This window comes from Amblyomma mixtum, chromosome 5 (assembly GCF_055824585.1).
Source record: "Amblyomma mixtum isolate Tamu chromosome 5, ASM5582458v1, whole genome shotgun sequence".
NCBI classification, from domain to species: domain Eukaryota; kingdom Metazoa; phylum Arthropoda; class Arachnida; order Ixodida; family Ixodidae; genus Amblyomma; species Amblyomma mixtum.
Window position 1 is genome coordinate 143,686,837 of NC_143016.1, and position 25,073 is coordinate 143,711,909.

The 25,073-nt window shown below is 46.1% G+C and overlaps 1 pseudogene; it reads left to right on the forward strand.

The window, feature by feature from the left end:
- The first annotated feature begins 7,936 nt into the window (after window positions 1-7,936).
- On the forward strand, window positions 7,937-10,223 carry LOC149343958 (uncharacterized; annotated as a pseudogene).
- The last annotated feature ends 14,850 nt before the right edge of the window (window positions 10,224-25,073 follow it).

Below are 25,073 nucleotides of genomic sequence, written 5' to 3' on the forward strand. Positions count from 1 at the left end.
AATTGCGCATCTCTCGTAACCGACAGTAGAGTAAGCATGAAATGTTTACGGGCCTAACACAGGCTCCATTGCTCGGCTTAAGCATCTGTGACGGTGGCGGCATTGAAATCCAGGAGATGGATGCAGAAGCGTACGCGGACACGACGAGACGCAGGCCTGACAAGAATCTATATGCAGCGCGTTCGAATACTCCGCGAGCGTGTATACATCTGCCTGCCAGAGGGGGAAAGGGCATGAAGGCCCTGCGGCTGGTCTTTTACATGCGTGAGCGTAGGACCGCAGCGCCATGCTTGGGGAGCGCGCGAAACCTTCTCGCCCTGGCGCTCCCCTCTTTCTCTAAGCGGCCTTCTCTCAAAGCCCCTAACAGATCACGTATGACAACGAAGTGTATTGTGGCATGTATGTGCTTTTTGCACGCGTTATTAGAAATCGGAAATTATAATTCCGTGCATTATGAAACGCACAGCTCGATTGATATCTTGATAAACATTGAGAAGAAACTGGCAGCAGTTATTTTTATGACTCGTTTGGAGAGCAACCGGCGCTTGTATGCCGGTCCCGTAGGAGGGCTTAGAGAGTCTCGTTGAATCTCGTGACGTCTCGTACGGTGCCCGGATGTTCTCGTTTCGGAGCCCGGATGATGGCTCTCGGTCTCGGCGTGACGTCACCACACTGCCGACAACGGGAGCTAAAAGCATTTCATGCTCAAAAACTGGCTCTCCCGTAACCGAGAGTAGAGTAAGCATGAAATGTTTACGGGCATAATGCGAAGCGCACGCGGACACGACGAGACGCAGGCCTGACAAGAATGTATATGCAGCGCGTTCGAAACTGTCCGAAGTGCGTAGAGGCGAAAGCGTTTTCAGCACCACTTTGCGTATGTGACACTGGTGATGTTACCACTGGTTTACGTCACGCATAATTCATGACGAAGTAATGACAAATTACTGATTAGTGTGTAATGACTGAATAATGACTAAATACTCATAAACTGCTAATTAATGACGCTTAAGCTTCGCCTTTAGGAGTGGAGCGCGACAGCGTGTTGTAGCGCTGCCAGGCAGTCCGCGGAACGCCGCCACCCGTTCGGCGTGATGCCTCGTCCTTTGAACGCAACGCTTTTTGAGGAAAGGAAATTACGCAGTAATTCTCTGCCATCTCGGTGGACACCCCAGCCGCACCTTACAGGAAGGTAGGAACGCCACCACCCGTTCGGCGCGATGCCTTGCCCTTTGAACGCAACGTTTTTTGAGGACAGGAAATGGAGCAGTAATTCTCTGTCATCGCGGTGGACACCCGAACCGCACCGTACAGTAAGCGAGGAACGTCACCACCCGTTCGGCGCGATGCGTTGCCCTCTGAACGAAATGCTTTTTTAGGAAAGGAAATGGCGTAGTAATTCTCTGTCATCTCGGTGGACACCCGAACCGCACCATACAGGAAGGGAGGAACGCCACCACCCGTTCGGCGCGAAGCTACCGGCGCTTGTATGCCGGTCCTGTAGGAGGGCTTAGAGAGTCTCGTTAAATCTCGTACGGTGCCCGGATGTTCTCGTTTCAGTGCCCGGATGAGTGGAATTCAGTGCCCGGATGTTGGCTCTCGGTCTTGGTGTGACTATCGCCACACTGCCGACAAAGGGAGCTAAAAGCATTTCATGCTTAAATATTGTGGCATCTGTGTGCTTTTTGCACGCGTTATTAGAAATCGGAAATTATAATTCCGTGCATTATCAAAGGCACAGATGGGCCGTTATCTTGATAAACATTGAGAAGGCACTGACAGCAGTTATTTTTTGTGACTCGTTTGGAGACCAACCGGCGCTTGCATGCCGGTCGCGTAGGAGGGCTTAGAGAGTCTCGTTAATTGTCGTTTAAGTCTCGTACGGTGCCCGGATGTTCTCGTTTCAGAGCCCGGATGATGGCTCACGGTCTCGGCGTGACGTCACCACACTGCCGACAACGGGAGCTAAAAGCATTTCATGCTTAAAAAGGTGACGATGACGACCAGTCAAGTAGCAGCTCCAGCATCAGTGGAGCATGGCTCTCAACAAGACGACAGCGGCAAGGCGACGGACGCGACGGAAGTCGCGTTCGACACCCCGAGCAGCGTGGAGAGTGATGACAACGTTACCATGGACACAAGCAAGGAAGAGGCCACTATGACAGCTGCGAAGCGGTCGCATGACGAGAGCGTCGGTGAGAAGATGCCGCCTGATGGGGGCAATGATGAACCGCCGCCGAAGACATTGGGAGTCAGACGCTAGACGCTAAGGCCACGGCCGAACTTTTCGGGCGACATGCGGCAGGCGGGTAAACCGCCTCCGTAGCTCTAGTGAGACCGTGTTGGTGTGAATGTCAACTCTTCGTCGATCATCTTCAAGATGATCCGGCGGCGATGTGTCTGTGTTCGAAAAAAAAAATCGGGGTTGCTCCTTCGACGTGCTTCCACCGGACATTTCCAATCGCCACCGGAGGAACATGCCGGCCGCATGGTGGTTCCTTTTCGGGCCAATTTTCATTTGTGCGTTTGCCATTCTGTAGTTGCATCTGGTGGATGCCTCTTATTTATTCGCAACACTTTGGGTATAGGCGTGGAGTCGGTTTTTTCTTGTGAGAGTGGCCGTCTATTGGTTGTTGATTTCACCTTTTCGAAATTATATTGGCGTGTTATTTGTGTATATGCTCCGAATGTGGAAAGAGAGCGTCAGAATTTTTTTCAATCCTTGGAGTCATGGTTCAAGTGCGACAAAATTTTGGTTGTTCTTGGGGACTTCAATTGCGTGTGCATGGCTGTTGACAGAGCTAAGTGCAGAAAATTTAGAGATAAGAGTGCTGAAATGCAGAACGCATTTGTTAGTGACTACAGCTTAGAGGATATTGGCAGTGTGTTATCCACTGGGAGCTCTCCGGAATACACGCACTTTCAGCGCGATAGTCATGCGCGATTGGACAGAGTATATGTGTCAGTTGATCTTGTTCCCTTATGCTCTAGTTATCATGTACAACCAGTGACTTTCAGTGATCATTGTCTTGTCAGTGCCATTTTGGAAAAAAGAGCAGGAAAGCACGCTTTAACTGGCACCTCTGGAAACTGAATGCCAAACTTTTGGAGGATGAAGAGTTCGTGATGAATATTAAGACTGATTTTGAGAACATTCTTATTGCCCAACCAGTTTCTTTTGCAATGGAATGGGAAAGATTCAAAGAGCAGGTGAAGCTTAAAGCAATAGAAAGGAGCAGTGTGATTAGGTATAAAGAGAAAGAAAAATTATGGCTGAGGCTTAGCTAAGGTTAAGCCTAGTCAGATGCGAAGCATATTGGTGGCTAGGCTTGGTAATACATGGCTTTCCTTGGTTGCATACTTGGTCATTTTAATACAACCACTAGAAGCCTTCGTCGTGGGGGGAGACAACGGCGTGGCTACAGCGGAACGCCGACTAACCCCGAGACGCGCGTTGGGTGAGCGCCTGGATTGCCACGGAAGCCGCGTCTGCCTGCCCGGTGGAGCGATCGTTTCACCTACACCGAGTGTGAACGCGCGTTCGAAATGCGCGGGAATGCCGCTCGAGGACATTCCGGCGTCTGTGCGATGGCATCGTCACGACGACGTCACGGTGTCACGTGGCGTGACGGCTAGGGGTCCCACGGCGACGGCGCAAGGTGGAGGCCGCCTCTCTCATCCGATGTAACGTGGTGTGACGTCACGGTGTCACGTGGTGTGACGTCACGGCGTCACGTTGTGCGACGTCACGGTGTCACGTGGTGTGATGCCACGGTGTCACGTGGTGTGACGTCTAGGGGTCCCACGCCGACGGCGTGAGTGGTAGCTCTAGCAATATGCTTCGCATAAAAAGAAAGAACCCTGCACGCTGAACTGAAATGCTTGCTGAACATGGAAAGCACAGGTCCTGGAATGTTCACAAGAGTAATCAGAGATGTGAAATGCGAACTAGAACCCAATGACACAGAAAAATATAAAGCTGCTGTCGAACGTGCAAGGTCCGAAAAATTGTGGGCAGGCGAAACGCCTACAAAGCGAGCGCTCGCGGACGAAAAACGGTACGCTTGCCAGAAAGAAATCAGAAGGATACGGAGACGCAATTACCAGCGATCCAGGAGATATTCAGAACGCCTTTGTGGACCACTTCACAGAAATTTTTAGTAACAAGCGCCAGACTGTAGAAGGTTTTCATGTAAACTTCTTACAATTGATGCCAACACTTGACGATGAAATCAAGCAGCGCCTAAAGTTCCCAATTACCTTGCAGGAGATAGAAAAAGCAATAGACGACCTACCATCTGGGAAAGCCCCTGGGCCAGATGGGTTGAGTGCTATATTCTTCAAAACATTCAAACACTACGTCGCTCAACTGATGCTCAAAGTATTAACAGAAGCTTATGAAAATAATCAAGTTCCATTGTCTTTTACTACCTCCCAGATTGTTTTAATTCCCAAGACTGATGACACGGAGAAAGGTATGTTGGTGGGGTCCTCTAGACCAATCAGCCTCACAATTGTGGATTACAAGGTGTTCATGAAGATTTTAGCGAGCAGATTGCAAAGTGTAATCGCCAAGTTAATTGGGCCGCATCAAACCTGTGGCATCAAAGGTCGCAGCATTGCCACAAATATACATGTTGCACGAAGCGTATTAGAATGCGTTGACGCGCTTGGCAGTCAAGTAGCTATGATGCAGCTAGATTTAGCAAAAGCTTTCGACCGTGTTTCTCATGACATTCTTTTCTCTATTCTAGACCATGCCAACCTGGGTAGCGTAATAGTAGAAGGGGTAAAAATGGCTTACGCAAATTGTACGACGCGAATTATAGTTAACGGCGAACATACCAACAGCCTCATAGTACGCTCGTCGGTGAGACAAGGATGCCCGCTCTCTCCCCTGCTTTTTGCAGTATATCTCGAGCCGTTGTGCTTGGCCATTCTTAACAGTGACTGCATTTCTGGGTTCAAGCTTCAGGCAGCCGAAGTAAAGATCCTTGCATACGCGGACGACATAGCGGTATTTTGTACAAACAGAGACAGCATTCGTGAAGCTACGAATGTGGTAGAAAGGTTCTGCGACCAAACTGGATGTCAGGTAAACTGGGGAAAAAGCTCCGGATATTGCCATGGGGAATGGGATGTTTCGCCAGATTTTTTTTCGCGACTGCAATGGACTGACTTACCGACGCGGTACCTTGGGGTGCCCCTAAAAAGTTATCGCCATCTCAGCACACACTGGAACGAAGAGACGTTAAAGGCAAGCGAGAAAGCGGACGCGTGGCAAGGAAGGCAGCTGTCAATCTTTTCACGTGCCTTTGTGTGCAATGTTTTCTTGATTTCTAAGATATGGTACGTGATGAATGTGCTCTGTGCGTCGCGCAGCAGTATTCAAGAAATCCATGGAGTGTTTGCAGTTTTTTGGGGGGCGTCGACCTTGGAGAAAACCAGGCGAACAAACTTGTTTATTTCAGTCAAAAGCGGTGGCCTTGGACTGGTTCATTTGTTTTTACGTCAAGTGGTATCGCGCTTTATTTTCCTTCGTGATCAAAATGGCATATTTTTGAGAACTGTTATGCAAATGCGGTTGCAAAGGCTGCTCCCCGGAATCATAGTGTCATCGTGTGAAAACATGTGTGGTGCTGTAAACGGATATTTGCGTGAGGTTGTCCTTTCCTTCAGGTTGTTGGAAGTGCGTTTTTTACATCCCTGTATAACGTTCCCAAAAAGAAGCTCTATAAAGATCTGGTTGATATTATGATGCCGCCACCTTTGTATCGTGCACCTTACCGTGGAGGCCCAGGGCAGGATATTTTAAAACGGGTGAAAAAGATGCCGGTTCGGCCGACAGTGAAAACATTCTTTTTCAAATTGCACTCTAATACACTACCCGTTAAAACCTGGCTCCACGAAAAAGGAATCTTTGTCCCATGGACAAGAAATTGCCCGTTATGTAAGCAGTCGGAGACAATTGAACATGTTTTCCTAGAATGCTGGGACGCCATATTTTTCTGGGATGTCCTGCAGAGAACCATCAAGAAAGAACTGCCACTGCACCCTTAGGGTATCAGATTTCTACCAGTTGATCGCAAAGAGGTACCCTATGACTTATTAATGCTTCTTGGCCTCCACAGCTTGTGGAAAACGCAAATGCAAGTAAGGCATGTGGATATAAACACTCGTAGTACACGTGAGAACTTTGTTGAAAGTGCTGTTTATCTGCGGGAATGTTACCAGGCGCAGCTTGACCCACCCCAGTGGGTAACACTACTAGATGATCTAGTGAAACTTAAGAAATTTTAACTTCAACCGTATCAGCTCAATTGTAGCTGAAGTGTTCTTATTGTTTTCATGTCAATCTCGAAAATAAAGGGAAAAAAAGCTGACATGGCGGAGTGGATAGCATGCTCGTCTCGCAATCCGAAGACCGGGGCTCGATTCCCGAGCTCGACCAATTTCCTACTCGGTTTTGTGTACTTATATGGCCTCACTAGAAAATTTAATTAGGCTAATTTGTAAATTAAGCAATTAACTAAGCTCAGTCCCTCTTAAAGCATCACTACATGATCCCTTCAATTGGTTGCATGGTTACTAGCCAAAGTACAATTGGCCCGGTTTGAAATTCGCGCAGTGTGACGTCACGACCGTTTCGACCAATTGAAAAGCGTAACATTTCTGTCGACAACAGCTGCTTACAAGGATGAGACATTAAAGGCTTTCGCCTTAAAAAACCCGCCAGAACTCATCCCCTTCTTCGCCTTCACCTAAACCAGCGAGAAGCCGCTCCTTCACAAAACTGCAGTTGGCAACGAAGCGTTAAAGAAACAAAGCGGCAAAAGTGTTTTCTTCTTTTCACCGGCAACAGGTTTCGGGAAAATGGCGTTCACAAAGCGCGCATTGTCCATAGAAAAGCATGGCCTCTCACTACGGCCCGGGCGGCCGAGCGGACAGCCAATCTCGTGGCACTTCTGGAAATTAGGAAACTTTATCCACGGCCGCCTCGATCACGAGCGCGCTGCAGGGCTTCCACCCCGCCACACGCGCCAATCCAGCTGGCCGTGCTTTATCTGAAAGCGGCGCATGCCGCTGTGTACTAACCTATAAATCTTCCACCGTGGCGCTTGGTGACACACTGCTGACCATCATACTCCTGTGGGGATGTCCCTGCGATGCCCAGGGCACAAATCACCAACATCTACTTGCAGCAGATTCGCGTGACGGAAGTGGTTAAAAAGTCTAAATGATAATCCCGCGCGATCGCGAAAAATATATGAAATGAAATCCGTAGAAAAGTCCGTACTTAGGCGCGGAATTTGCATTCACGCAGACGTAATATCGTTTACACGATTTTTTACTGCCGCGCCCCACCTTTTATTCCTCGTAGTGTACAGAGAGTCGATCACACTTGTCTAAAGTGGTGTGACGGGCGCTCCGAACTACGCCTGCGACGAATAGCGGCAGTAGAGGTGGATTCACACGACGGACCGAATCGCAGATCTCGCGGACGAATCGCGCATCACGTGACTTGACGTCACGGATTCAGGCCAACCAACTCATGTCCGCGGACGACGCGGACGGAAAATGCAAGACGCTTTTTCGCTCTGGGATTCTGGTGGGGAACCAACACGAATTGAGACTGAAACACCGCGTTGTCTGGCCAACCTGCTACTTTTTGCGCAATTTTTTGCGACAGCCGCATGGGAGTAAGCATCACTGTTTACAAGCGAAACGTGTGCATGCGTGCGCACGTGCATTTGTGTACTTGTGTCGTTGGCCGTTGTACTGCTGCCCTCACGTGCGCGCCATGACTTTGTGTGACGAGGCGACGCTTTTTTTAATCAATCTTGTTGAGCAGTTCCCAACACTTTGGGACGTTGCTCGCAATGACTACTCCAATACGGAGTTCAAGCAGGCGTAGTGGGAAAAGATAAGTAAAGAGATGACAGAACACTGGCCAGCCTATGCGCCCTACAATACAGATATGTGATGTTTCGTAAATTTCTGTATCAGGCACGTATATGACGGTGCGTCTCTGTCGCTGACATGCGCGGTGCGAGCTGCCTGTGTTATCACTAGCGGGCTATATAATCGGCACGCTTCAATAAACACACGTTCTTCTTGTTCTGGACATCATGCTGTTGCCACGTTCTTTCCAACTCGGATACATGGTGTCAGAAGTGGCTAAGACGATCTAGCTACACCGACGGCGGACGAAGCATGGAACGGCTGGTCGCACCGGAACCGCTGCGTCTGGCAGGGAGTGTCTCGGCATCATGGAAGCGTTTCAAGCGCTTACTACCCTCGCCTTCCTTTCAAGGAAGCGTTTCAAGCGCTTACTACCCTCGTCGTTGGCGTCACCATATTGTCACGTTGTAGTGACGGCAGTCCAGCGGTCAGGAAGACACCAGAAATACCTGCAAACGAAGCTCTTTATTTGGGCTGACTTGCGCCCGCAAAAGAACTGAATCACTCGGTGGCGGCGTAAGCAACAAGCGTGCTCGTCAATCGTCGAACAACGAATGTCCGCTGCTCGCGGCATCGTTCAATTTAAAGCCGGCAAGGAAACTTCGAGATAACAGGTCGAGATCATCTAGAGTAATCTGGAAACACGTAGATACAGCTGTTCATGGCTGTGAACAATCGAGGTTAGACCGGTCGCTTCTCGCGTCACGAACAAAAATGATAACACCCCTTTTCTGCGCGAACGAACGGACGCTACAATAATACGTGGCAATATATGGTGACGCCAACGACGCAGCGCGAACTGCAGAGAGAAACGGCGTGCGACGACTGTCTGAAAGCCGTGGTGCAAAGTCTGTCAAGGGGCCAACCAGTGGAGGGTGAACTCAAGCCTTTTACACAATTTCCAAATGCACCTCGCCTATTTCTTTCGTGTTTTTGTAGCCTTATGTATTTCGCCATATTTCTCGAAGTGACGATCAAGTAACTAGTGCGTAAAACATGCAGCATGATTGACACGCTGCGCTTTCACGCAGTATACTGCATGAAATCCAGCGAGCATTTATGTGATATGGGAAATGATTGTTCTTTGATTTCACGCAGAATCACTGAAGACCTTTTTCAATAATAAAAGGCGCACCTACCGCCCGGAGAAGAAAAATATTCTCGCCACAAAAAGTGGCCAGGCAGCCGACGAGGCCTACACTGGAAAATGGAGGTTTTTCCGGACACTGAAGTTTTTGGACAGTGTACGACAGCCGACTCACCGCACAATCAACGGGTATTGCGAAGGCAATGAAGTGAACGTAGAAACCGTAAGATATTTTGTGCAATGCCTCGTACATCGTACCCTCACGATATTAGCGGTGTATCAGTTGCAATTTTCCCGTCAAAAGCTGGAAAAAGCGACAACTTGTGACCTGTTTGTTTGGCGCGGGGAATGTGCACAAGACCGCTAGTAAAACAGCAGATTGTGAAAATAGCACACATGTGAAAGCCAGCCGCCATCGGAGACCAAGGAAGCATAGGGGAATGTTGCCTTTTTTTGTGGGTTTGATAAATAGGAAATTAAGTGTCGTAATGTTACGGCTCGAGAGAATTTTCTAATTATTTTGACGCCATAATATAGTTATAGTTACTTTCCCAATCAAACTAAAAAAAATTCCCTCTTTTTTTCCTGGGTTTCGAAGGCTGTTGGCTTCTTTCCGATTCTTTCAGTAGGAACTGTACGTTTCGGGATAAGGGTTCAGTATGCAATTATGTTTTTGAGGTTCGGATAGGAGGTCCGTGAAAAAAGGTTCCCTGCAATAACTGTCATTCATACGTTTCCACGGCAATTACTGCAATTACATTAACTTCTTAAGAACTCCGACCATGTGTGTTGAACGCACTGAAAAGCAGTAATCAGGACCATTATCATTTTTTCTCATTGCAGTCTCCAGAGCAAGGCAATGAAGCTGCAGTTCTCACTGCAGCAGAGTCGAGCACACTAGAGATACAGGCAGCACCAGGCCCACCCTCTACAGGTCAGCAGCCAGGCAAAAGAAAATGAATGAACGGGCTCGGGAGTCCACTGCTCGCTGGAATGATCGCCAGCAAATCCTAGAAAAATTAGTTACATCGTTTGAGATGCCTGTGCAGCCAGAGGATCAAGCGGACCAATTTGGAAAACTGGTCTCTGCACAATCAGATCTGTGCCCAAAGAGAAGGTGCTGTCGTGTCAGGAAGAGATTCTTAAAGTGATTAAAAGATTTTCAGCAATATGAGCTAATAAAGAACAAAGTTTATTTCATTCAAACACTATTTTGCTCTCCTCAATACTTGCTCACGTCTAGGTGGGCAGCCTCACGCTGCCATGGTACGGCACCTTGGTTGCCAAAGAAGCTGCACAATTGTTGTCGTACTGCTGCACCGATGGCATTAATCCTTCCACGAGGTGAAGGCTGCTCAGAAAGTTCTGAGGTGTTGCCGAGTTCGAGATGTGGATCTCCATCACTGAGGCCATCCATGCCCAAAAAATTGTGTAGCACACATGTTGCGTCGACAATGGCTGTTGCCCGTTCTGGCTTGGTATTCATCACTGTGTGGAGGCAACGAAACCGATTGGCAAGTATACCAAAGGCATTTTCCACAACGCGTCGAGCACGGCACAACCTGAAAAGCAAAATTACAAGTCAGTCTACAGAGCATGCACACAAATTTGCAAAACAGGCACAGATAATGCCTAAACAGCATGGAAGGCAAGGGAGGGACAAGATTACGTGCTATGAAACATCTGGATCAAGTGACTGAAGTAATCGCAATTTTACAGCGAAAAATGTTGTATTCAGTATTTACCTGTAGTTGAATATCTTCTCCTCTGTGAGCCTTTTATCGCTGAATGGCTTCATGAGGTTCCTGCCTATTGGGAACGCATCGTCCCCAACTAATACAGGCGGCACCACAATATCAGGTGAACTTTCCACTTTCACAACATCTGGCAATCTGGCTCTTCCATTGGTGATGTCTTCTTGCAGACGTGTTGTCTGCCAGACCCCCGCGTCTCCTTGTGATCCAGGTGCGCCAACATCAGTGTAAATGAACTTGTAGTTCGAATCCACCACAGCAAACAGTATAATACTGAATGTATTTTTTATAATTGTAATAAAGTGAGCCCGACTTGGCAGGCTTGGTGATGGTGACGTGCTTGCCATCCATCGCCCCGGCACAGTTGGGAAAATTCCACTGATGTTCAAAGCCCTGTATAACTTCTTTCCATTCCTCCTCTGTTTGTGGCGTTTTCATGAACTGCGCTCTTAGTTCCTGGCAGACGGCAGTGCAGGTTTCGTGAATGATGTCGTTCATGCTTGAATGGCCAAGCCGGAACTGGCAACTGAGCGAATGGTGGCTCTCTCCTGGGAAGACAGAGCACAATGCAATTTAAATTGAGTAGCAAATTTAAAAGAAGCCCACAAAAATTTCCTATTTGGAATTTGTCTCACGTGAGCCCCACAATACAGCAACCCTTGAAATTTTTGTTACTCTAGAGAAACGAAGTTTCTCGGGTGCATAAAAGCAGCAAGTCCCCACACTTCTGCATGCCGTGGACGTCAAGATGAAACAGTCAAAGCAAGCGACAGTGCCGCAATAACACGTTCCGTCAGTTCCCGCGTTACACGGTGCCGCTAACTTGGAACACCCGCAGATTGGTAAAATAGTTTCGAGCGGCAGTAGTTATCATCATTTTATTTTATTCCAACATCAACATTACAGATGGTGAGGACCGTGAACAAAAAGCCTCTAACTGGGCTTGACGGGGTTCACGGCCCCTAAGAACATGGCATTGGCAACCAAGCTAGAATACAAACAACGCATCAGACATGGGAGGATGTGGCACAAAATCAAGACATAAGCAAAGACAATTACAAGATTAGGAGAGTGTTTAATGAAGTATACAATGTATGGTGCAATACAGGAAAAGGTAGAAAGTGCAATTATTGTGGCTGTGACATATTTACAAAAAAAAACAGTATTGTGGCTATGAAACAACTCGTTTGTTTAGAAGCGACGGGAGCATATTACGTAGCATCTGGTAACTATAGTTAGTGCGTGCTCGAGGTATTTCCCACAGTTCAGTACTGCGGGTATTCCGTGTTTTTCGTTTAGGTGTGAGGTTTGCTATGCCGCCTAAAATGTTTTTATTCTGTTTAATTCCGTTAGAATAACGCTTAAGGAGCATTGTTTTATAAATGTCAGGAAGTGCGATAATGTTTAGTTTCCTGAAGAGAGGTGCAGTGTGACTATCATATGCAGCGTTTGCAACTATACGAATTGCCTTTTTTGTAGGATGTGAAGTTTAGTAATATTTGACAAAGTAGTTGTACCCTACACTAGGTGACAGTAGTTAATATGTGAAGTAAAAAGGGCACTGAAAATAAGGCGTTTAATGCAAACTGGAGCAAAATAACGCAATTTGCACAGGATGCCTGTAATGCGAGAAATTTAGTTGCAACTGCATCTATGTGAGCATTCCAGGTCATATTTTTTTTCGAACAGAACACCAAGACATTTAACATACGACGCTATCTGAATATTTGCAGTGCCGAGATGGAGTATGGCCTGCGTGTCTATGTTACGGTTTTTCGGCCTGAAAAAAACAGCGTTTGTTTTACTGTTCTTTATGGCAAGCGAATTAACGATACTCCAAGAATGTAGTTTACTTAGAAGTAGATTTGCGCGTGAGATAAGAAGCTCGGCATCAGACCCTATTAAAAGTATGCTGGTGTCATCAGCGTATATGATAAATTTTGCTGTGTTGTCAATGTTTACCAGATCATTGATGTAAAAAGAGAACACCAGATGCCCTAGAATACTTCCCTGAGGTACTCCTGCGTGAACTGCTCGTACATCAGACAAATGATTATTGATAACGACTTGCTGGCGGCGGTATTGAAGATAGGATTTTAGCAACTGAAGAAAAACGCCCCGGAAGCCATAATGTTGCAACATTAATAACAGGGTATCATGGTTAATGGTGTCGAAGGCCTTAGAGTAATCTATAAATATGCCTAATGCGCACATTTCTCGCTCGAAAGCGTCTAATATTATTTCTTTCTGGGTCAAAGGGCTGTCTCCGTAGACAGCCCTTTCATAAACCCAAACTGCGCATCTGTGATTAGTTTTTGTTTTCTTGCGAATGACATTACGCGAGAATGGATTATTTTTTCGAGACCTTTTGAAAAAACTGGCAAAATTGAAATAGGCCTGTAATTTGTGAGTTCGTTTTTTTACCGCCTTTGTGCAAAACTGTTACCTTTCCAAGCTGCAACTGTTTAGGAAAAATCACATGCTGAAAAACGAGGTTAAAAATATGTTAGAGTGTAGGAGAGATTAGGTCTAAGACATGTTTGACCGGTCGTATTTGAAGCCCGTCAATGTCACAGTAGTTGTTATTTTTGACTGATATGAAAGTACTGAAAACTTCATTTGTATCAGTTGGCGCTAAAAACGCACTGTCGCTCGTCCCTGCACCTAAATATTGCACGCAGCTTGAATCATGAGTACTGCTTGATAGCGATACGAAATATTCATTGAATGAATTTGCCAAACGTGCGTTTGATATTACTTCGCCTTCTAAAGTAATCGAGTGTGTTTTGCTTGCACATTCAGGGCTGCGATTGAGAACGCGATTAAGGTGCTGCCAAACGAGGTCAGGCTTTTTCATTACTTCAGTATTGAACAAGTTGTGGAAATACCTTCTTTTTTCGTAGCGCAGTAGGCTGTTTACTTTGTTTCTTTGTGCTTTGAACTCTTTGACCGTGCTATCGTTTTTATTCTTTAAAAACACCTGGTACAATTTACTTTTCCTGCGCATTTCTTTTATGCAGTTTCTTTTGATCCACGGTTTTTGCTCTGCGTGACGGCTTGAATGACTTATACAAAAAATGTTCATCATAAATACTGACAAATTTTGTGTGAAAGCAGCTGTAAGCAGCTTCAGGGTCCTTTATTCTAAAACTTTCTGACCAGTCGGCCTTTGCTATATTGCAACGAAAAGTATCTAGAGTGAAATCATTTGTCTCTTACTCTTACAGGAGTATTTTCTTGTACTTCTAGAGTGTGAGTCGAGTGAGTGGTCATCAAGAATATCGGCAAGTGATCACTTATATGTGCGCCTAGAACACCCGATATAAGCTTTGAGTCATGAAGGTTCGTTATGAAGACATCAATTAACGTCGAGGAAAGGTCCTGAATGCGCGTTGGGTTATGTATACCGTTGGAAAATCCATTCGCATCCAGCAATCTGCAAAGCTCAACCTGTGGCACAGAAGTTCTGCTCAAATCAATGTTCAAATCTCCTGCTAGTATTAGTTCATAACCATTGTCGTTTATCCATCCCAAGTATCCATCGATAAAGCTAATGAAATTTATTGTGCTGCCTGCAGGGGGTCTGTACAATGTGCAGAATATAGTTTTATTGGAACGGATAGTGAGTATTTCATAATCGGAACTAACAGAGCTGTCATTTGATACAAGATGACAGGTTATCTCTTTTCTTGCCATCACCATAATGCCACCTCCCCTCCGGCAGGTTCTATTGAAAAAGTACGTTGTGTAGCCAGGAGGCCTAAGAACATCAGACTCATCCCGGTACCACGTTTCGGTGATCATAATTCAAAACCAAAAGTGGAAATAAGTGCAAGAATCTCATCTGCCTTGTTGCGTGCCGACTGCGCGTTGATGTTTATGAAAGAAAGACTGACATGATTATTCTTGCGCAAAGCGCCTACTTCGGCTGGAGTTCGATAGGCGTTGTTCATTTCCGAGGAAGCACATGGCATCATCTGATACCAGAAATCAGTTTATCTTATCGAGGTCACTTAAGCACGTGACATGCAGTACGCCTGAACTGTCAGTCTTTCTTGCAAAAATTTTGCCGCCAGTCGTCCAAGCATATTTCCACTTCATTTCTTTCTTTTTTGCGACAGTCATCCCCAAAAGCTTTTTTAGTTCCGGGCACAAGTGGTCATTGATAAACACAGGAGAGAATTCTTCGAAGCCAAGATCAGTTGTGCGAACGCGTTTTTTCCGTGCTTTTACAAAGACAGCGTCCCGTTTTGAGCGGTTGGAGAATTGAACAATGATGTTAGTCTCAGTTGAATTTTTCCTAGGCACTCTGTGACAAACTTCCACATCACAGCTGTTGATCGGTTCTCCTATCAGAGTACCTATGGTTTCGAAGACGGTAGGCAAATCCTCATTTTCGGTTGCTGGAATGCATTTAATTTCCAGGTTCCTGTTCCTTGAGTATTGTTCAAGATTTGTTTTTTTTTCATGCTCAATCATCTGCTTCCTTAGGACTGCGCACTCAGAAGACAGTGAAGCGTTCTCTGCCCTGAGTTCTGCATTGTCATTTTCGATCACTTTCATCTTATCGGTCATGTCCTCAAAGGTTTTGCTAAAGAATTCAAGGCTAGCTTTCACCTCCCTGTACTCTTTTCTGAATTCTCTCGAGAGAGCTGCGCCCATATCTTGTATATCTTTTCGAACTTCCTTTGTGAGCTTAATCACATCAGGTGCCATAGGAAGAAAGCAACAAAAAACGCACTTTGATAGCACAAATACAACGTCAGTCTCTGGCAGCAGCAACAGCAAAAAACAGCAGCAACAGGTGGGTAACTATGCCGAAAACAAAATGCTAACCCGCAAGTGGATGGAAAGATGCGTTTGAGCCGGGGTTGTTTGGTCGCTGTCGCCGCTTAAGTAGAGACCGCACCTAGCGGACAGCTTTGGCTTGTCGGTGACGCAGGTCGTGACGTCCAAATAGAACCGGTCAGTCGTTGGTCCGGAGATCAGCTGTTATCCTGATGATGTGGCCAGCGCTTGATATGCTCTGCAAGTTGATGGAAAGATGCGTTTGAGCCGAGGTTGTTTGGTCGCTGTCGCCGCTGCCAGTGAAAAAAAAAACCAACATCACACAAACGGAGCTCCAGCTTCATTTTATTTTTGTCATCAAATGCACTTCTTAACCAATTCCTGGAATAAGATCCCCACAATAACATGCTTCCTGTAAAGAAAAAGCACTGCCTCTACAAGCACCTACACAAAGAAATACAACACTCACCAGTGTCAAAGTACCGTACTGTCACCTGCAGCCGTGTCTTCGCAGGAATGGCTTTCCTCATTACAGTATCTTTTCTTTCTATGCGTGGACCCACGCGTGATAACAGCTGCAGAAACTGCACCTCATTTACGCGGAGCAGCCGGCGGTATTCGGCTGGATCGACATCTACGAGCTCTTTGTACAACTGGTTTTGTAAACCGAGTTCCTTTCTGGCAATCCAGTCCCTTTGCCGGCAACTGCGCTTCGCGTAGCAGTCGTCGCAGTCATCATCAAACTGATCAACTTCAATTGCCACTGCCGCGATCACTGCCAACCGACGCTTGCGCTGCACCTCCATTTTGACGACTACTCTCGAAACAGGTCTCGGCTGCCATTCGCTGCCAACCTGGTGTCGAGAGCGTGCCTGATCCTTCCGTTTCCGTCCGCTCTTCCGTCTGCTATTCACATCCGTCGTGTGAATGCTCTTAGCACGCGGACGGCCCTCAGTCGTGACGTGACGTCACGGATTCGTTCCGCGAGATCTGCGATTGGGTCCGTCGTGTGAATCCACTTTAACTGGCTTCGAGATCGGTTCGCCCAGAGCGCCACGAGCGTGGACGGTACTGCATTCGCTGCCGCCTGTGATACAGGCCTGCGTGATTCGCGCTTCGCGAGCACCGGCTCTTCATCGCTGAAAGGCAACCGCTGGCTAAGCCGTGAATGTGTGGCGCTGCTGGCCCAGTGGTCACAGTGGGCTACGGATTCAAGCGACGCGATAACGCCGGGAACAGGCGTACGTGCTTTGTCATTTGCGTTACTGCCGAAATCTCGCGCACCGTCCAAAATTTATGCAGACGGCCTGGGCAACCTGGAAGGTCACGATCACAATCCACACAATTCAGTCTAGACTTCAAAGGTCGCCCATGGACGCCGTAGTGAAGAGCTCCGGGAATTTCGAACACCTGGGGCTCTTTAACGTGTACTGACATCGCATGTTAAAGCGGCCTCTAGAATTTTGCCTGAATCGAAAGTTGACCGCACCGGCCACGATCGAGCCCGAGTCTTTCGGGTCAGCATCGCAGTGCCATAACCACTGAGGCACCACGGCGACACCTAAATCCTCTAGTGTCTGAGCAATCATTGCTTCACGTCCAACTGCAGATGAACGGCGTGCTATTGCTGCTATGGGTCGCACTATGTCCCCTAAAGCCGTCTGCGTTGCAACCGGGTGGGCTATGAACCTCTGTCAGCAGGGTGATACAAGCTTTTTACAAATTAGGTGGCATAGCAGACGAATCACGCGCGGTTCACTCCACGACGATTCCCAATAAAGACCGTTTGATCAATGATGCGGCACTCACGCACCCTTTTCTGACTGCCAGGGAAATTAAAAAAGAGGTTGGCTTGTCTAATGTGAGTGCCTGAACATGAAAAGAAGGCTACATGAATCCGAAACCTACAGCACGGTCGCGGCCCAGAAGACAAAGCTCGAAGAGTCGCGCAGGAAAGCACGAACCGAGTTCTCTTTCGCTGGCGAGTCATAGACGCCGAATAACTGGTGTGGTGTGATTTTCCAGATGAAGCCTCATTTTGCACGAAGTGGGACGTCCAGAAGAGGGTTTGTTGGAGGCCTGAAAACTATCGGTTGGTGCCGAATACTTGCGTTAGCATCAATTGAGTTATGGCTATCTGTATCTTAATCGGTAGATACACCGCCAAAATAATAAAGCCATTCATTACTAAATGGTGCGCTCTTGTATTTTGAATTTTGTCTTTAATTATCGTGTTCTTCAGTTGATCACGAGTAATAGTTGTAAACATTAAAGTTTATTTCTGGTTAGTATTTTTTAAAATCATGATTAGCATATGTCGAGATGATTGTCAAGCACCACTCACTAAACATTATTAGAGATCCACATATTGATATTCGAGGTTCTGAAATACCAAGCACAGCTGTCGAGACACGCGGACAACATGAGGAAGTCGTGCAGACAGTAAGGGATCTGTTATAATCCGACGCAACGCGCGCGCGGCACTACCGCGTCACGTTGGCCAAACCGAGACCCTGTATACTCCGACGCCGCTTGCCCACCGACGTGTTCGGCGGCTTCATCGCGCTCTGACGGTGCTGGCGTCGAAATGGAGCATGTGCCCATTCTGCGCCGGGCGCGTCGAAGCCGCGAACCCAGAACGCACCGCGCGCCTTGGCTGTAGAGCGCATAGCCGCTCCTGGGACACTGCTTCGTTCAGGCACCGTGCGGGAATGCGGAATTGCGCCGCTGCTGAAGTAGGAATGCTGCGTTGTGCGCCATCGATTTTGCCTGCGACCGAGAAAATGGCCAACTTCATCGAAAGGATGTCCGGTACTGTGAAGCCAATGCTTGAGGCCATGAAGCTTCATCCTTGAGTGTATGACTCAAAGCAGTTCGACTGCAGGGATCAGGAACGCAGAAACAATGTCTGGATGTTAATCCGGATGCAATGTGGCCTCGCATCAGGTAGGTTGCGCCTAGGATTGACGCGCTGCACGCGTTGGTCTATCTTGATTAATCGATCGTTTTGTGTTGCTGTGCTAATTTCGGTCACAGAGTGTCACAAACAATGCAAGAGATCAAGGGATCGGTTTACAAGGGAAATGAAAATAATCGAGCAATGCAAAAGGAGTGGCAACGGATTTGTTCCAAGGCGAACATGGGAGTTCGCAGAAGCTATGGCCTTCTACATAGACCGCGGCCGCCCTAGAAAGTGAGTTGCCATGCTCTGTAAAGGTTGGGCGTTTACATATGCCGCCATTTTGCCGCGTGACTACCTTGAATATTGTACTGAGTTGGCCAGATATCTAGTGCTATCCACCCCGGTTGATATTTCTGACGTCCGGTATGTAAGCAAGAGTGCAATTTAACATAGTAATATCGGTTGCCCTCGACGTAATTTCGGAATCAATAGCTTGGAGGCAGATTAGTGAAAACATACAAGCTTTAATAACAGTCTCAGGTTAAAAAAAAGACACTAAAAGCTGCACCTTTCGGTATTGACCTCACACCAAAGGCGTCGCAGTTCACACTCATTCAGTCTCACGCTTCTCACACCGTCGCCACTCCGATGGAAGTTGGATGTGTAAAAAAAAAAGACCAGCAAAAACAGCGCCCAGACGGCGCCGGTCAGGGCTGTACTTGTCCAGAGTGCATAACGCTAAGGCTGATTGATCTACACACTCTACATCGGCAGCAAGGTGTTGAGTGACGACGCGAAACTATCAGAACAACACCGCCATCCAGGCATCCGTCCCGCGAGCCAAAGATGAGCCGTTTTCTGAACAGAAGTAGGGACCTAATCAGTTTCACGCATGAACGGGAATAAAGAACTTATATATTAAGGTAATCACGAAACGCACAGGTCCGGAAAACTTATGGGATGAAAAATAATATCGAAAGTGTCTACAATAAAACTTTGTAGGGGGCTAGTTGGTCTTGCATACTGAGACTGGGGAGCGCTAGGTTCTAGACAAGGAAACAACACACACAAACAGCACGAGATACGAGCGTAAACTTACAACTGAGTTTATTTTCGACATGATTGTATAGTTTACGATTGTTTGGCTATCTTGGGTGCTTTTAACTCTTTTATGTTCGTGTGTCCCATGATTACATGTGTATAAATTTACGTCATGTCGACGATAAACTCAATTGAAAATTTGCGCTCGTGTCTGTTGTTGTTCCTTTGTGTTCCCAGTCTCAGAAAGTGTCGGTCGCAAGTCTTTGTTTGCTAAGAGTGACGCCAAACTTTTTTTTCTATCAATGCAGGACCACCTGCAGCTTGTAGACTGGACCGTCTTGATTGCATGGCAGTGGAGAAACTGCGGAGGAGATATCCAGTAGAATTGAGGAAGGAACCCCGGATTCGCCACCAAAAGTAAATTTCTTCGAAGAGGAGACTGTGTTGCAATAACCAGCAGCACCATCCCCAGCACCACCAGCGGCCCCGCCACCGAAAAAAACCCTAAAACACACACACACACCGTAGAGGAGCACCTAATTGATCATATTGAAAAAAAAATATGGGCGAGAACGAAGCATTCGGCATATCAGTCATACTCAATCTAGATAAAATGCTCCGAAAAGTTGCAATGACATGTAAAACGAAAATAATGCAGCTGCTTGCAGAAAGTGAAGGGAAGGTGGGCTAAACCAACTGCTCATTATGTATTTTTATTATCATAAAAAATATGACGCATTTTTTTCCTTTATGTCATTCAATCAACCAATTTTATTTCCTTAGAGACCCCTTTTCAGGGGCATTACATAAGGGGTGGGTACAACGTTTGGTGAGACAAAGTAATCATGCGTTATGATGATGACAAAAAGGTGTTAGCTCTGCGTGCGAAGTTCGCGGGACAGGTTATTGTTGTAATGTCAGCGGGAAGGCCATTCCAGTCCGCGGCGGTGCGTGAAAAAAATGAAGCTGCGAAGGTGACTGTGCGTGCACGTGGACGGCTGATCTGGAGTTGATGGAGAGTGCGGTGAGATATGCGTGCTGGAGGGACCATGTAGGGTGCAGTTCGTAGATGGCTGTAAAATAACTTGTGGAATAATAAAAGACTAGCTGTGCGGCGGCGCAGCTCGAGTGGCTGTATGCCTGAAAGCGATTTCAGATACGTAACACTCGTGCTGTAATGATATGAAGAATGAATAAATCTGACTGCGCGGTTTTGCAAAACTTCTAATGCGTTGGTTAGATAAGCTTGATGTGGATGCCAAATGGGTGATGCGTATTCTAATTTTGATTTCACAAGTGCTTCGTAAGCTAATAACCTAACATGCATGGGCGCATCGTGGAGATGACGTTTTAGAAAACCAAGGGATTTGTTAGCTGAAGAAATGATGTTAGTTATATGCGTTTTCCAGGAGAGATCAGCGCACAAGGTTACGCCTAAATATTTGTATGATTCTACTGGCAGCACGGGAACGGAGTCTATGTGAAGAAGGGCACGAGCGGGTTACGGCGGCGATGAAAAGAGAGTGCGTTGCATTTGTGAGGGTTAAGCTCCATTAGCCAAATTTTGCACCAATCCCGAATCTTGTTAAGGTTGTTTTGGAGAGATAATTGATCAGAATTGTTATTAACTGCTTCATAAATAACACAATCGTCAGCAAACATGCGAATTTTACAGGACACATGAGAGGGCAAATAATTTATGTATATTAAAAACAAAAGGGGACCTAGTACGGAACCTTGAGGGACGCCAGATGTTACAGGAAGGAAGCTGGAAGTGTGTTCATTTACAAAGACGGACTGAGTGCGGTTAGTTAGGAATTCTTTAATCCATGCAACAACACTAGGATCGATATTAAGGTTAGATAACTTGTACAACAGGCGTTTGTGGGGAACTTTATCGAAAGCTTTTTTAAAATCAAGAAATATAGCGTCAGTTTGCAGGTTAAGATCTAGGTTGGCATGAAAATCATGAATAAAAAGGGCTAGTTGAGTGTCGCAAGAAAAGCCTTTCCGGAACCCGTGCTGCGCAGGATGAAAAAAATTATTCGAATCCAAGAAGGCAATGACATGGGAGAATATGACGTGTTCCATTAGCTTGCAAGGCACGCTTGTTAAAGAAATGGGGCGATAATTTAATGGAGAATTTGTGTTACCGGATTTGAAGACTAGAATGACCTTCCCATTTTTCCAGTCACGAGTAAGTTGGCCAGAAGAGAGTGACTGCTGGAATAGCAAACACAAGTAACTGGCACTGGTGAGTTTCGTATTCTTAAGAAATTTGTCGTTGACATTATCGAAACCGGCCGAAGATGAAAGTTTCATTTTATCGATTAGTGACAGAATTCCCGACGCGTTAAATTCAACAGGTGATAAAACATTATAAATAAAAGTGTTTGGCACAGAAAAGGGGGCATCGTATTCATTAGTGAAGACTGATTGAAATGCAACATTGAACATGTGAGCACACTCTGCATGACTAAGCACGTCTCCCGCTTCATTTGTGACACTGATACCGCCTTTGTGTTTGGGTTGATGGTGTCCCAGAATTTTCGAGGATTAGTGTGTAGTATTCTGGGCAAGTCTTTGTTAAAAAAGGAACGTTTGGCGTTCCGAGCAGATGAATTATATGCCTTTTCGGCTGCGTAATACTTGTCCCAGGCCACTTGGTTAGTTTTTGCTGTGGCTGCGCGAAAAAGACGCTTCTTTCTATTCTCCTAACGTTTTAGCGTTTTAGTGAACCATGGTTTCTGTGAATTCTCTCGGAAGGTGAACTTAGGAATGAACTGATCAGTTAGTTCAGTAATTTTCTTCTTAAATATAGTCCAATTTTCTTCGATAGACCGAATATGAAAATTAGTTCGGAAAGATTGAAAGAAAGCGTCCAGTTCACGATTAATCTCTGCGTAGTCACCCTTATCGTACAAACGGATCGTCTTTTTAAAAGTTTGGTTCCGAAGCGGAGTTAAGGCTATGTCGGTATGAATTACTTCGTGATCGCTTATTCCAGGAAGAATCGTGACTGACTTAACACTTTCGGGATGACTGACGAGTAGTAGGTCTAATATGTTAGCGCTCGTTGGTGTTATTCTTGTTGGTGCCGAGATAACTTGGGTAAGGCCAAAGTTCAGGCACACTTCTATGAAATTCTTGGCTTCCACCGTGCCTGATGCTGAAGCAGTGTTAGTACTCCAGTCAATATCCGGGAAATTAAAATCACCAAAGAGAAGTATATGCGACTTTTGATATTTAGCAGTAAGTTCACACAGCAAGTTATTAAGTTTCTCTCAAAAGTCCGGAGTACAATGCGGGGGCCTGTAACAAACACCAAGAAGAACCGACTGAGGAGGACAACGGCAGAAAAGCCACATTATTTCAAGATCAGACGAAATGGAAATGATTGAAAATGGTAAATCATTAGAAAAACCAATGAACACTCCTCCGCCACGAGACCCCTGACGGTCCTTACGAAAAAGCTTAAAGTTAGATAAGTCTGCCAGGACCTCATTGTCGTTAATTTCGCTAGTCAGCCACGTTTCAGCTAGTACGAAGATGTTGCTATTGGACGAACTAACAAGACTCGAGATTTCTTCCCGCTTAGAAATGAAACTGCGGACATTAGTGAAAAGTACGGAAAAAGAAAGAGAAAGTAACATTTTATGAGACGGTTGCTTTTATCCATGTAATATCTCACGTTAATTTAAATACATATATATTGCGTTGTATTGTCTTATTTAAAATAGGACAAGATACAGAGTTGACACTTTTTATTCGACATCACTCGCAAGTAAAAATCATTCAGAACGCAGCATTGTCATTTTTTGCTCATGACAGTTTTCTGTTTGACAAAGGGATATGTACAATCGGTGGCAAAATAAGTTGGGGCACAAGAGGGACGGTCAGAATCAGTTAAAACTGCATCGCCGCGCCGTCTGACGTTGCACTTCTGGTGCCGAGACATCGCAGTGAGCGGGCGCGTCCTTTCATGCTCGTAGCAGCGTCTTTCCTCGCTTTCATCGGACTAGCTGATTAGTCTAGGGCCCGGAATTTTAGGCACTAAGGAACACCGAAATAGGCAGGCATCTAGGCTCTAAAAATATGGAAATAAAGCAAAATTTCGCGCTTTAAATAATACTCGTTATTTATTAGTACAAGATTTGTCAGTCAAGAACGGAACGTATGCAGCCCTCAATTGAAGCACGCCACAATAAAGCGCATCTTCAGGTTTTCGAACTTGAATCTCCTTCGGTTTTTCCCTAAGCATAGCTTTGCACTTTGAAAAGCTTCTTTCGACATCACATGAAGTTAGTGGCACGAACCTAAAACGTGAGAGTTTATTGGGGCTCAGGCCTTCAGGTGATGTGGCCGTATCATCTCCGCGTAGAAGGTCTCTGATTTGGAAAATTGTTTCTCGGCCTCTATTTTTTTTCTAACAATTGTTGCATTTCGTAGATGCAGGAGCGCCCTTTCCTTCCAGTCTCGCAATGCTGCTTGTAATTTTTCGACTGCCTTCAATGATTCATCTATTGCGAGTCCAGACTTTTCCAACTTTGTCATCCTTTCCGTCAATGTTCAGAAGTTTGCACTTATGTATGTCAGATCTCTTTCCAAACTCGTCTCTTAGAACATAGCTCTTGCTTTGATCGCGCCCGCAGCGTAATCCTTAATTTCCTCAAAGACATATTTGACGACTTCAAAGTACCGTGCATAACATACTGCTGCGTTTATCCATGTTCCCCGTCGAGTCAAAACAGGCTTTGGCGGGAGGGAAATGTCAGGTGCTGAGGCGCGGAAAACAACAATTCTTGACGGAGATTTAAGAAACACCTGTTTTGTGCTAGATATTAGCGCGTCCACTTGTTGAAAAGAGACCTGGACACATTCAGCAACACGATGTACTGCATGAATAACGCGTGTCAGGTGAACCATCTTGTTGTATAAAAGCGTCAGTCCCTTTCCTGCCTTGCACATGTAGGATGCCTCATCCGTGACGAACAAAGTATACCTTCTAGTTAGCATAGTTATCCTGCCGGCCGAAAAATACAAAAAAGAAGCTTTTAGGCAACTCAACAACCCTTGTCATTATAGGAAATTAGATTCAGATCCCACTTCAAAGTTCTGCAAATTGATTCTGAAGAAACTGGCAAACTTATTATCAAGGGCACTAATCACGCAGTCCGACTACCACTTCTTAAATCCGCTAAACAAACAGGCAGGACGCTTTTACCTACTTCCCAAAATTGATAAGGTTTCCGCAGAAGACTTGTTTACCGCAGTTATCCCCGGCAGACCTATCGTTTCAAACAATAACACGCCCACAGAGAACTTATCAATTTTTCTAAACAACTATCATGCAGATATTCCCACCCACCTCCCTTCCTTTGTCGAGGATACACCGCACTTTCTCCGCATAATATAGTCTCTGAATGACGCTTCCATTATCCCAGCAGATAGCATACTTGTCACACCTGACGTGGCCGCTTTGCACACAAATATTCCCATAAATGAAGGTATCGACGCGCTCTCCAACATTTAAACTCAA